Genomic DNA, 12,289 nt, shown 5'->3' on the forward strand with positions numbered 1-12,289 from the left:
ACCAATCTTCCTTGGTTGCTGACCCCTCTAGGCAACCCAGTCACCCCTGCAGAAGTGCGTTTAATGAGACACAGGGTCTTACCAGGCGAGTGGTTGAGCGTACATTTCGTCTCCTGAAAACAAGGTTCCGGTGTCTGGATCGGACAGGAGGAGCACTAAAATATGGCCCCTTGAAGGTGTGCAAGATTATCACAGCTACATGCATGCTCCACAACCTTGCAATCCGGCAGCAAATTCCACTGATACTGTATGACTGTGACCAGCCACCGCCAGCAAGGGAGGATCCAGGCTTGGGACATGATGCCAATGATGATAATGTTGAGGATTTTCGACAACAACATATCTGCAGCCTCTTCACCTGAATGTAAGTACTCAAAGAGAAGTGTCAACACCAAAATGTTTGTTTGTGTGTTGCTGTTGTCCAATGTGTATGTATGCTGCTGAGTGTATGTTAATTATCATGAGGTTTGTGCTGATTTGCTTAATCACATTTTACAGGTGACATGTACAATACTACACACAATATTAGCTTGTGTTCAGACTGACATTTGTATGCTTTAGCTGAGAAAGTTAGCAACATCGTTTCTGAATCTGTTCCAAGTTTCTCCTTACCAGGGTACTTTGCTTTGTTGTCTGCAGACTTGTGACCTCACCAGACCCATGATGTAGTGACATATTCCAACATTGGACTGTTGTGGAAATCCTTGGCACGTACTTACTTCTGACCTGTGGTAGTTTTTTGTTCTTTTGTGCTTTTTCACACAGTGTGATGTGATCTGAGTTTGTGTGAAGGCACCAGGTTGAATCTGGAGAATAAACCTCTGCACCACACTCAGGTGTGCCATGTCTGTTTTCACACATCCAAAGGTTATTCTGAAACAAAACATGTTCCATGATGATCTGGTTTGTTGACAATGATTGTTGTTTGTGCTTGCAAATGGTGATATATTTGCAGACAGTAGACTTAAATTGAAACAGTACCATGTACTATGGGTTGTGTGATAACCTGGTTGTGTCTAGCTATCATGCTTTGACAGGTTACATTTACTCCCAAGCCAGTAGTTAACATATCGGAAGTGATTTCCTATCCAATGTTGTTGACACTTTCTTCTTTGTGATTTTGTGCAGCATTTCAATCTGTACATTTGTGTTTCAAATTCACGACATCAGCAAGTATTTTGTGCACTGTGATTTATTTTAGTGCGTGACGTAATGATTACAATTCACAGAATGGGGGAGTGCTTAACAAAACATAAAAAACAAAGTGCAGAGAGGAGTTGGTAGTGTTTGTAGATGAAGTCTTCAGATCTAAATCCACAGTTATTTGAGTCCAAAGTACAACTTAGACTCTACAGCCAATGTTGAACAGCTCAATGACAGTCAACAAAGTGAACGCTTGGCACATAATGGAGGATATCAGTAGCAGGTTATCACTTCCTGGGGGTGATGCATAGCCTGTGGTCTCTCAAGGATGCTTCTTCGGATGACCCTTCCCATGTTTGGTGGGGGGACCTTCAGGTACAGGCAGTGGCAGTGCAGGGGGCTCTCCGCCAGAGTCCACATCCCTCCCTGTGGTTGGTGCAGATGTTGATACATCAGATGTTGTGGGCACATAGGGAGGTGTGGACATGTTTGTGGCAGTCCGACGGAGGCAGGTGAGAATGTCCCTGTGCACCGCAGTGAGGTCATCAATTTTGATCATGTCCATTTTCTCATAGTAGGCTGAGTGCTGCTGTTACATGGTCCTGAGGATCCCAACAACCTGGCCAAAATCTCCTTGAGAATTCTCATAAGCACTGAGGTTCCTGGTGAGGTTTGGGTCCTCCTCACCAGCAGCACCAGCTGCATGATGGCGCTGGTCCCAACGGCCCCTCCGACCACCCTTCCCCACCCGAGCAGGCCCAGTTGTTCTTGGTACAGTCAACACTGAGCCTCCTTCCTCGTTGACAGGGATGTGGTTGTCCACCAACTCCAGAGTCCCTGTGTTGCTGTGCTTTTGGTTGTGTCCTGGCTGGTATGTCCGTGAGGGTAGGGGTCAGCTGGGTGTTGTAGCTGAGACAGGAGTGGTTGCAGATGTAACCGCTGCTGGTGCTGTGGGCTGACCAAACCTGATGGGCCAGGTCCTTCCTCATCATCCGAAGATGGTTTGAGAGAGCTAAACGCCGGAGAGCTCAGAGTCAACCAGAGTCTGGGACTGGCTGACCTTGTTGGTTCCAGAGGTGTTCCCAACTTGCCCTGTGAGTACATAAAAGACACAGTGATTGATGAGAATGTCCACAACCCCTCAAATCATACCAATTGCATAGGCTACTGAACCTAATGATGAGATTATGTACATAGATTGGCCTCCTTCAGCCATGATGCTGGCCTATATTTTTGCATAGAAACACAATAATGTCGAGGAGTAAATCAAAACAACATTATTTCTACAGGGAAGAGCAAATTACTCCATACAGATGAGTAATTAATATCTAAACAGGTTTTTTTTCTTTATAACTCTGATATCAACTCTAGGTGTACAATCAATGAAAAACTTTATCTTTTTTAAATTGTATAAAAAAACAACCAAACATACACACAAATATGTACACACGTATACATTTACAACTCCTTCCTATTCATTCTAAATCAATACGGTTGCTAATTACTAAAAAAAGAAAATTCTTTCCAAAAGTAATCCGGAAAAAGAGGTAGTCCAACACACTAGAAGGGGTAGATCAACCCTCCACATAATACAAGAAGTGTGTATTAAATGTTCTTATATGTCAATCGTAGTCTGTGGGGCTCCTCCATGCTTTTTGGAGAACAATGTAATTTGAACAAGATGGGGACTGATGAGCATATCCAACTATGTGCATGCATGGGCATGTTGTGTTTAGTTGACTTTACATGTCCAAATACATTGACTGGTTTGTGAATGACACAGGTGTGTTGGTGCTTTCCACATCTGTACTTTCACAGTGACATACATACTCTTTTGCTCGCAATGTAGTTATTTTTTATGCCTGTGTACTGGGCTTAGTGCTTGTCTTTAGCAGTCATATTGGTGTGTCTACCTACACACTCACAGTCTTGTATTTGTTATTGATATTTTTGGGATTGTTTTGAGTGAGGTGCTTCTTGTTCTAATCTCATTATACACATGGGAATAGCGGTGAGTTGCACAATGTTTTACTGCTTAGCTTTGTGCCTACACAGATCATGTATTTTGTAAATTGCCTCCAGAGACAGATGAGTTCCCAAACTCTGCTTTCTGCCATTTTGTGGCAAAGACCTTTGATGAACAGAGGTTTGAGTGTGTGTGTTCTAATTGTGAAACTTACACCCCTCCTCCCACCCAGCCCCACCAGGCCACCAGGAAGAGTGTTGTCCAGACAATGCTGGTAAGTGTACTTGCAAGATGTTTGTCGCTGGTGCTGGTGTTTGTAGCACAGAGGTAAATGTGGTAGCTGTGATAGTTTCTGACATCAGTCCACAGTGTCTGACATCTTGGTAGTGTACATGAACTCACTGTGAGAAATACATATCCTCGATGAAGTGGTTGTGCTATGTGTGTGGAAGAGTGTTTGCTGTTATTCCAACTCCCATCAGGTTCAGTCCTACATACACATTCCTACCCAGCCCAACCATCCAACCTTGAAGTATGCTTTCCTAACATTGAGTGGCGATGGACTTGCAAGATGTCTGACACTAGGGAAAGGTGTCTGCCTTTAGACCATCTCCCATCAGTGGTTTGTGCTCCAAAATACATTCCCCAGTCACAGGCATTTTGTTGTAACATTCACACTCACTGTCAGATAAGCATGCTTCATTGTGGGCCTGTAGGGCTGTGTAGGAGGAGGCAGGGGCATAACATCGTCTTCATTGCTTCATTTGGCATGCTAGAGAGTGGCACTCATAGTCGTTGAATGTCACTCATAATTACACTAAAATTATGAAAATGTCACACATAAGCAATCCGAAACCTTGGCAGCTATGGACTGGTAATAAGGGTCGTTCCTCTAAAAATTATGTGGGAGTCTGCAGCAAAAGTAAAATACCAGAAAGATGCTCATCACAGAAAATAGTCCGAGTTTTTGGGGGGATGGGGCAGCTATGTACGTGCCGGGCGGGCGTATGGAGTGATTCGCCTTTGAGGCACAGTCCGGCTTACTGATATCACGATGGTGGGCGTGGCCATTGTAAGTGTCATGATGCAGCGACTTCTGTGCGCACGTTCAGTATGGCCCCTTGCTCAGAGCCAGGCCGCTTGAGTGTGCACTCTACTGTTCTCTCGGTACTTTGGTGTTTTGTTTTATATCCTGCGTGAAAGGCCTAGCAAGTGCAAGACTTGAGAGGATGAGATGAGACTCGAGGAGAGGATGTGGCCTTACGGCCAGAGATGCTAACTTTTGAACTGGGGAACATGGTTCGAGCCTCAGCGTCTGCTCAGCACCCTGTGATTCTGGGCAAATCACTTACTCCCCGCGCCTACCAAAAAAAATGAATGAGTCCTTGTGTAATGTAACGGTGATCGTGTAAAGCGCTCCAATACCTTCAGGTCGAGTTCGCGCTATATAAATCTGCAGGAAATAAAAAAGACTTTTCTGCTGAACGGGGAACTCGTAGACCGTCAAAGATTTGCATTGTCACACCTCCCTTCATTCCCTTGCTCCCGATGATCGAACAGTGGGAGAGTGCCATAAGAATATTATATCACTTTTAAGAGCTGCTGAAGCCTGCCCTTTTGATCCCACGCCCTGGATAACTTACTGACTGGGAACTCGCCAGCAGTGCATAACTGTCACTGCGGCAGCTTGGATCCAGGAGAGGTGTGTATGTCTATGTGAAGTCGGGGGAGAAATTCCTTTATCACTTTGTGAAGTCGCCCTCTTGCCACAATTTCAAACCGAATAGGAGGCCTAATTTTACCTACTATTGACAAAAGCCCAATTTTTTTTTTAACTTTACAATCATGTATTAAGGTTTGAAACTATATTTTCAAGAGACAGCTACCCATCTCCATGTCCGATGTTAGAACACAGAAATTTAAAGTGATCTCATGACACCTGGAATACCTTATTTATAGCAGGCTGCTCGGCTGTTAGCATTCTGCATATCTGGACTTGGTATTTCATTTTTTTGATAACCATAACCCAACGAGTCCCAGAATAAAATATGCTTCAAGTTTGGAGGGAAGTGCACAATATAGATTTTTTTTTTTTTTTTTAATTTACTGCTGGCTGGCATTTTTACATATAATAGGTCTCCTCACAAAACTGCCCCCGTCCATGATTATAGTTCTGACACATACTAGACCCCGTTCCTACTCTGAGGTGACAGCAAGCTACGCAGATTACCTTGATGCCACCTGCTATGCTGACTAAGATTCATAGAGGAGTCCCAACATCAATCTAAATCAGGAGTGACCAAATAATACAAGATTTGTGACACGTGAGTTGGTCATGGCTGAGGTGTGTGTCCATGTGTAGCTGTCTGTAGCTATCTATATATGTAAAAGAAAGAGAACTCATTTCCCACACCATCCTGACTTCTCTTTCCTTTTTCAATGACTCCTTTACCTCCTCATGATGTGTGAAGTTGAGCATGGCACCAGTGCATTTACAGACTAGTTTACAGTGTGTGCATTTGTAGAGTTTTGTGTAGTGTATGAAGCACAATTATTTAAAGAGCAGTGTGTGATTGCAGTTATCACTTTAAGCTACGCCCTAGGGCTTGAAATCTTGTCTACTCTCCGTGCCCTCATCCAGTTTGGTGGTCCTCTCCCCTCCCAATCCATTTTTGCAATCCATGCATTTTCTGAGCAAATACCTAACATGCCTAAACACAAACCCTATCGCCGTTGCCTTCAGAGATGTCACAGGTGTCGAGACACATGCTTTTCATATATTGTGCATGTTCCCTCACCATCTTTAATACTTGGAAGAGCATCTCCCCGAGCCATCTGTCTTCACATTCTTCAACTGATTGATTCACTAGATATGCTCGCTTGCCTTGCAACGATCCCCTCCCTACTGATATGTCCCTGAGAGCTGGCATTCTCTCTATGCCTACCTTCCCTCACTTTCTCCGGACATGCTCCTTGATATTTCACCCATGTCACAGGATCTCTTCTGCACTAGAACACCCTCATTCTGATTTGACATTATCACTCCCTTTGTACTTGCACTTTTTCTTCCTTTTTTGAAAGAGTGTGTCTTTTTTCTTGAAGGGTACTCTCTCTATGCCCCTGTACCAGAGCCATTGTGCCCCCTGCACTTCAGTCACCTAAAACTTTAGGATGTTTCTGAACATGTCCCTTCAATTCGAGACAGATATTCCTTGTGCCAGAATCCCTCCAAATGTGGTCTCTGAAGTCTCCTGCTTCCTTTTGGTAGCTGCTTCTCTCCATAGGCAGATGTTCTATTTTCTGAGCGTATGTCATTGTGCATGTATGTCTCTTTTGTCAAGTTAGAAGTCATTTGTGCAAAGTGTTTCATAGTTTTTTTCTGTTTCTCCTAAATCTTGGAAGACTTCCTAATGATTAGGTATTACATTCGAGAGATGAAGTGTTGGAAATGGAGTTTCTGGTTGGCCTAGGTATGCATCTAAGTCAGGCAGAACCCACCACTCTAGTCAGGATAAGGGAGTTACACACCCAAGATAACCCATGCGCATCCCCTTGGTAGCTTGGCAGAGCAGTCAGGCTTATCCCAGAGACAATGTGCAAAGCGTTTTTGCGCAACACACACACACTCCAGTGACACACTTACACACACTACAAAAGAGACTCCACACAGTAGTATATAAAAATATCACCTATATTGTATATAAACACATTACAACACAATCACATAAATCTCAATCAGTTTGCCAACTAGGCAATTGTCATAAGCATAAAAGTTAGAACATTGTAGTACACACTTTTAGATTGCTTATTTCATTAATTAACTTCCACTGCACATTATAGGAAGGGCCTGCAAACAGGACACTTGTTCTATGGTCTTCAGAAGGAGTAAAGAAATACCAGTTATTACCATCTACAAAGACCATGTGTAGTGAAGGAACAACACCAGGATTACCACGTTGTTGTTAGTACTATGGTACCAATGATCTTTGAGCAGACCGTTCCGGTGCGAGGTTGCTGTTTCTGGTAATTAAGCCGCCTGCCTGAACACCGAAGCAAAATGCAGACACATAAAGAAAATGCCCCCTAAGGATTTGCACAGAGGTGGAAGGCACCGCTACTGCAGCGGTGCACGGCATGCTGGCCTAGTGCGGCTGGTGCAGCAAGCAAGGGCGGGGCTCATGCTCCGGTTACCCGTAGAGCATCCTGCTCTGTCTCGCCTGGGTGCTCCTCTCAGTGGTGCTGGCTGGGCGGCCGCTGATGACGCCGCATCTTGTTCGGCCTCCCAGGTGTTGCTGGGCAATGGCGGGAACTCCTGTTGGCTGCGCGGTTGCCTGACAACTCTGAGGACTCCTTCGCGTTGGTTTCCTTGACGTGCGGCCACATTTACACTCCCAGATCTTCTCCGATCTTGGCCTCTGCACACAGCGGGTGGGGACTGAGCCCAGAACTTTAAGAAAGATAAACGCTCACTTGGCTTCCAAGGAGCGAAGCAGAGGGAAGTTTCCACGAAGGGAAACACAAGAAAAACTCCCAAAATGAGTAAAGCACAGAGTAGCTCTCAGTAAAGCGCAAGGAAATTTCCAGCAACGCTCAAGGAAATTCCCCTTAAAGCACACAGAAGACTTTGATGTCCCTAAGTCTTCCAAAACAGGAGGCAAGCATACACAAGCCCTTGGAGATTCTTCACAAATAGAATACCACAGTAGAGCAAAAAGAGTCAGGAGTCAGACCTTTTCCTCTGCCACAGACAGAAACAGCAACTGCATGCCAACCCACCCCTCACACAGAAACGGTAGCGCTCCTCACACAACTCTTCTTCTTGGCAGGGTCCTCTTGTTTCTAGAAGTGATCTAAAGTCTTGGTGTTTAAGGTCCAATCCTTATACCCCATTTTCTCATTGGTCTCTTTGTGGCAATGGTATCTGAGCCCAGTCCAAACCAGTCCTGGTCTCCTTGGTCCAGCTGAACCACAGAAGGTGGAGACAGCATTGTGAAAAGGAGACACAGCCTATTCAGGTGCTAGTGAAACCCCTCCCAGCACTCTAAATGCAGACAAGGTCTATTCAGCCTGGCTATGAGTCACCCAGGCAAGGCAGGGCACACCTCAGACCCCCTTGTGACTGTCTAATGTGAATGCACATCCCCAGCTCCTGTTACTTCAGAAACCAGAAGGTGAATACACAAACAGGCAGGGGCACACAGGATGATTAAACAAGAAGATACCCATATTCTAAAAGTGGAACTTTTAAACACACAATTTAAAAACAACTTTTACTAAAAGGTGAGTTATTAAAGTCTGAGTTCAGAGAGCTTAAACTCCATTTCTCTATCTTGCCCCAATGGCAAGTTACAAGGCAGCTCCTATGTTAACCTATGGGATACACAGCCTTTCAACAGTGAAAAACGAAATACACACTATTTTAGATCAGGACATATAAAACACACCAGTACATGTCCTACCTTTCACCTACACTGCACCATGCCCATGGGGGTACCTTGGGCCTACCCGAGGGGTGCCTTACATGTAAGGGACGGGAAAGTTTGGGCCTGGCAAGTGGGTACACTTGCCAGGTCAAAATGGCAATTTAAAACTGTGCATGCAGACACTGTGGTGGCAGGTCTGAGACATTTACAGGGCTGCTCATGTGGGTGGCACAACCAGTGCTGCAAGCCCACTAATAGCATTTGATTTACAGACCCTGGCACTCTCAGTGCACTTTAACAGGGACGTTCCAGTAAATCAAATATGTAAATCATGGATAACCAATCATAATCACAATTTACACAGGGAGCGCTTGCACGTTGACACTGATCAGCATAGCCCATAGCATCTAAACCAGCAAAAACAAAATCACGTACACAGTCACAAATGCAGGACGTAGAGGCAAAAAGTCAGGGGAAACTACACCAAGCCTAACCTGAAGCAACCAGCAAATGTAGAGATAGGATTGTGCATGGAGACTGGAGCTGTGAAGATCATTCTGAGGTGATTGGAAGTATTGCACTCACCAATTGGAAGTATTGCACTCACCAATGAACCCTTTAGTGAGTAGAGGGTCTTGTATAGAAGAGGGGGGCACATACTGTTCAGTGGGCTCTGTGCTGAGCAATGCACCCTGCTAATTGCTGAGTGGAGAGCTCTGAACTTACATGTAGTATGTACTGAGCAGATAGGACTTCAATTAGCGCAAGGATGCTCCTGCTGGGGCAGCTGTTTTGCGCTTTATAAATCCCCTTCATTCATTCATCTTAGCAGAGTAGTCCTATACTGAGTATCTGGGGATGTGAACTTTATTCTAACTAGAGCTCTGCACTCTAATAAGTATGGATGGAGATTTGTATTCAGAAGGGTGTCCTATGAGTAAGAACTCTGTACTGAGCCATGAAGGGACAGGATTTTGCAAACCAGGCTATTCAGTATTATGCCATTGGTATCTCTCGACTTGCTTCTAATTAATTTACCTGAACCTTGTGTTGTAAAATGTACCAATCAAACTCCTGTTCTACTCGGGAAGGCCGATCCCGAGCCCTCGTCTTTCATTTTGGTGTGCTTGCTGTACTCACTTGCTCCTTCAACTTGGATCTCAGCTTTTCGCTCCACCCCTTTTAGGATCCACCTGCCGCCACTGGTGCATGGGCAGCAGGCCCCTGATCTGAGAGCTCCTGACTGAGTCTGGAGCGTGGGGGTGTGGGCCCTCCATGTTCTTTGCAGGGGGGCCCCCTCAAGTTTCGTCATGCCACTGGGAGGAGGAGTGTTTTCAATGACCAGATGTGCAATCAGGCCCTGTACTACACACACACACATTCCAATGTGCAAAAACGGTACCCCTGGAATTATGCTTTCCATGAGAGCGAGTGGATATGTACTGACAAAGATTGCTGACACTGGTGCCTGGTGTTTGGAGCACAAGGCCTAGTTGGTAGTTGTGGCAAAGTCAGACACCAGTGAAATGCATCCTGCTAGTAAATTTGGACACACTGTGGGAAAGCTTCATTCCTGTTGGGCTGTTTGTTCTGAGTGGGAAGGTGTATGTTGGACAGTGCCTGATGTGAGTTGTAGCCTTTCCAAATACTCCTCCTCCCACCCAGCCCAGATAACTCATCTGAGACGATGGCTAACTATCAGTGAGGGGAAGTGTACTAGCAAAGAGGCTGACACTGTTGCATGATGTTACACTTGAACGCAACTCCCAACAAGGCCTTGTGCACCAAAGATCATGCAACAGTGTCAGCCATCTTGCTAGTGCACTTCCATTTACTGTCAGGTAGCCATAGGCCCAGATGAACTGGTTGTTTTGGGTGTGGGTAAGAGTGTTTGTTATTATTCCAACTCCCATCAGGCCCTGTCCTCCACACTCCTTCCCTGCTAGCACAAACAGACCACCAGGAACTATGGTTTCCTGAAAGTGAGTGTGATGTGTACTGGCAAGATGTCTGACACTGGGGCCTGTTGTCAGAGTTGACCACAACTCCCATCATGGCCTTGTTCTCCAAACACCATTCCCCAGTGTCATCCATCAGACCTCAAATTGGCAGTTCAGTCCTTAGTTATATCAAGGATTGAATATGGCTGTACAACATTAACAGGTCTACCTAAAATCTCCACAGCAACACTAAAAGCCTGTCTCAATGCGGCTGCAAGACTCATTACAGGTTCAAGAAAATAGACCACATTTCCCCACACCTTAAGGCACTAAACTGGCTACCATATGAAGTCAGAATTCAACTTAAGCTGGCATATATTACCCACAAAGCGCTCCACTACAAAACGCCATGGTACTTAGCCCAGAAAATTGAGCTATCTGGGGGAAGCAAACCATACCCGAATGCCAGAGACCTGTTGCTGAGACCTCCCTTCTTTCAGAAGAAGAAAACTTATGACAGAGCATTCTCCAGAGCGGCCCTCAGAATCTGGAATTCACTCCCTCCAAACATTAGAAAAATTCCAAACACGTCAACCTTCAAGAGGGAAGCGAAGATTTTCCTAATGAGCAAGTTCCTACCCTAAACAATGACTGATCATTATCTGCATCGTGGGATCTTTGTAATATTGATGCAAAAGATACAAAAGGTACACATCGGCACCATATGTATAATACTACTTTTATACCTTTTTGTACACCAAACCGTTCCTAATCCTGTTATTGTTGAAACTGATAAGAAAGGCATGTACCAGAACCATATGTATATTACCTTTGCTATACCCGTTGTATTCTAAACGAGTTACCTGACCAATGTACTGGTACCATACACACCCACGCGCCGTATGCGATCTATGGGGTCATGCCTGGCTCTTGTCCCGCGGGTAAAACGCTTACGCGTTGGGGGACGATCTTTCCGCTGTCTAGTGGGCAAAATTTGGAACTCCCTCCCCCTTCACATTCGCAGCCTGGAGAACTACCTGACGTTTAGGAAGGCAATAAAAACCCACCTCTTCCCTGCAGTGTAGGCCCTAGTTTTCAGTCTGCCTGTAGTAAGAGCCGGGACGCCTCTACGCTGAGGCACCTGTTGCGCTATACAACTTGGACTAACATAACATAACCTCATGTAACTGTGACGCGCTCTGATACCACTGGGTCATGTTCGCGCTATATAAAACTCTAACAATAAATAAATAAATAAAATCCATATTGTCAGTACATTTCCACACAGTGGCAGGTAAGCAGAGTTCCATGTGTGCTGTTTGTGATGGGTGGGAAGAGTGTGTGTAGGACAGGGCCTGCTGGGAGATGTAGTCAGGGCTAACACGCCTCCTCCCACCCAGCCCAAATAGCCCACCGTTAACCATGCTTACCTGCCAGTGAGCAAAACTTTGCATTCAAGATGTCCGACACTGGTGCCTGTTGTTTGACTTGACTGCAACAACCATAAAAGCCTTCTGCTCCAGACACCATGCAGCTTTGTCAGTCCTCTTGGCAGCACATTGCCAGTCACTGTCAGGAAAACAGAGTCTCTGGTAAGCTAGTTGGGATGTGTAAGAAGGTGTGTGTGTGGGACGGAGCCTGATGGGAGATGTAGTCAGGGCAAATACTCCTAGCCCCACCCAGTCAAACCGGGTCATCTGTGCCTATAGCTACCTGACAGTGAATGAAAGTGTATTAGCAAGATGGCTGACACTGTTGCATGGTGTTTTGTGCACAGGGCCTTAATGGGAGTTAGCTTCAAGTTCAACACCATGCAG

This window comes from Triturus cristatus, chromosome 9, assembly GCF_964204655.1.
Source record: "Triturus cristatus chromosome 9, aTriCri1.1, whole genome shotgun sequence".
NCBI classification, from domain to species: Eukaryota; Metazoa; Chordata; class Amphibia; order Caudata; family Salamandridae; genus Triturus; species Triturus cristatus.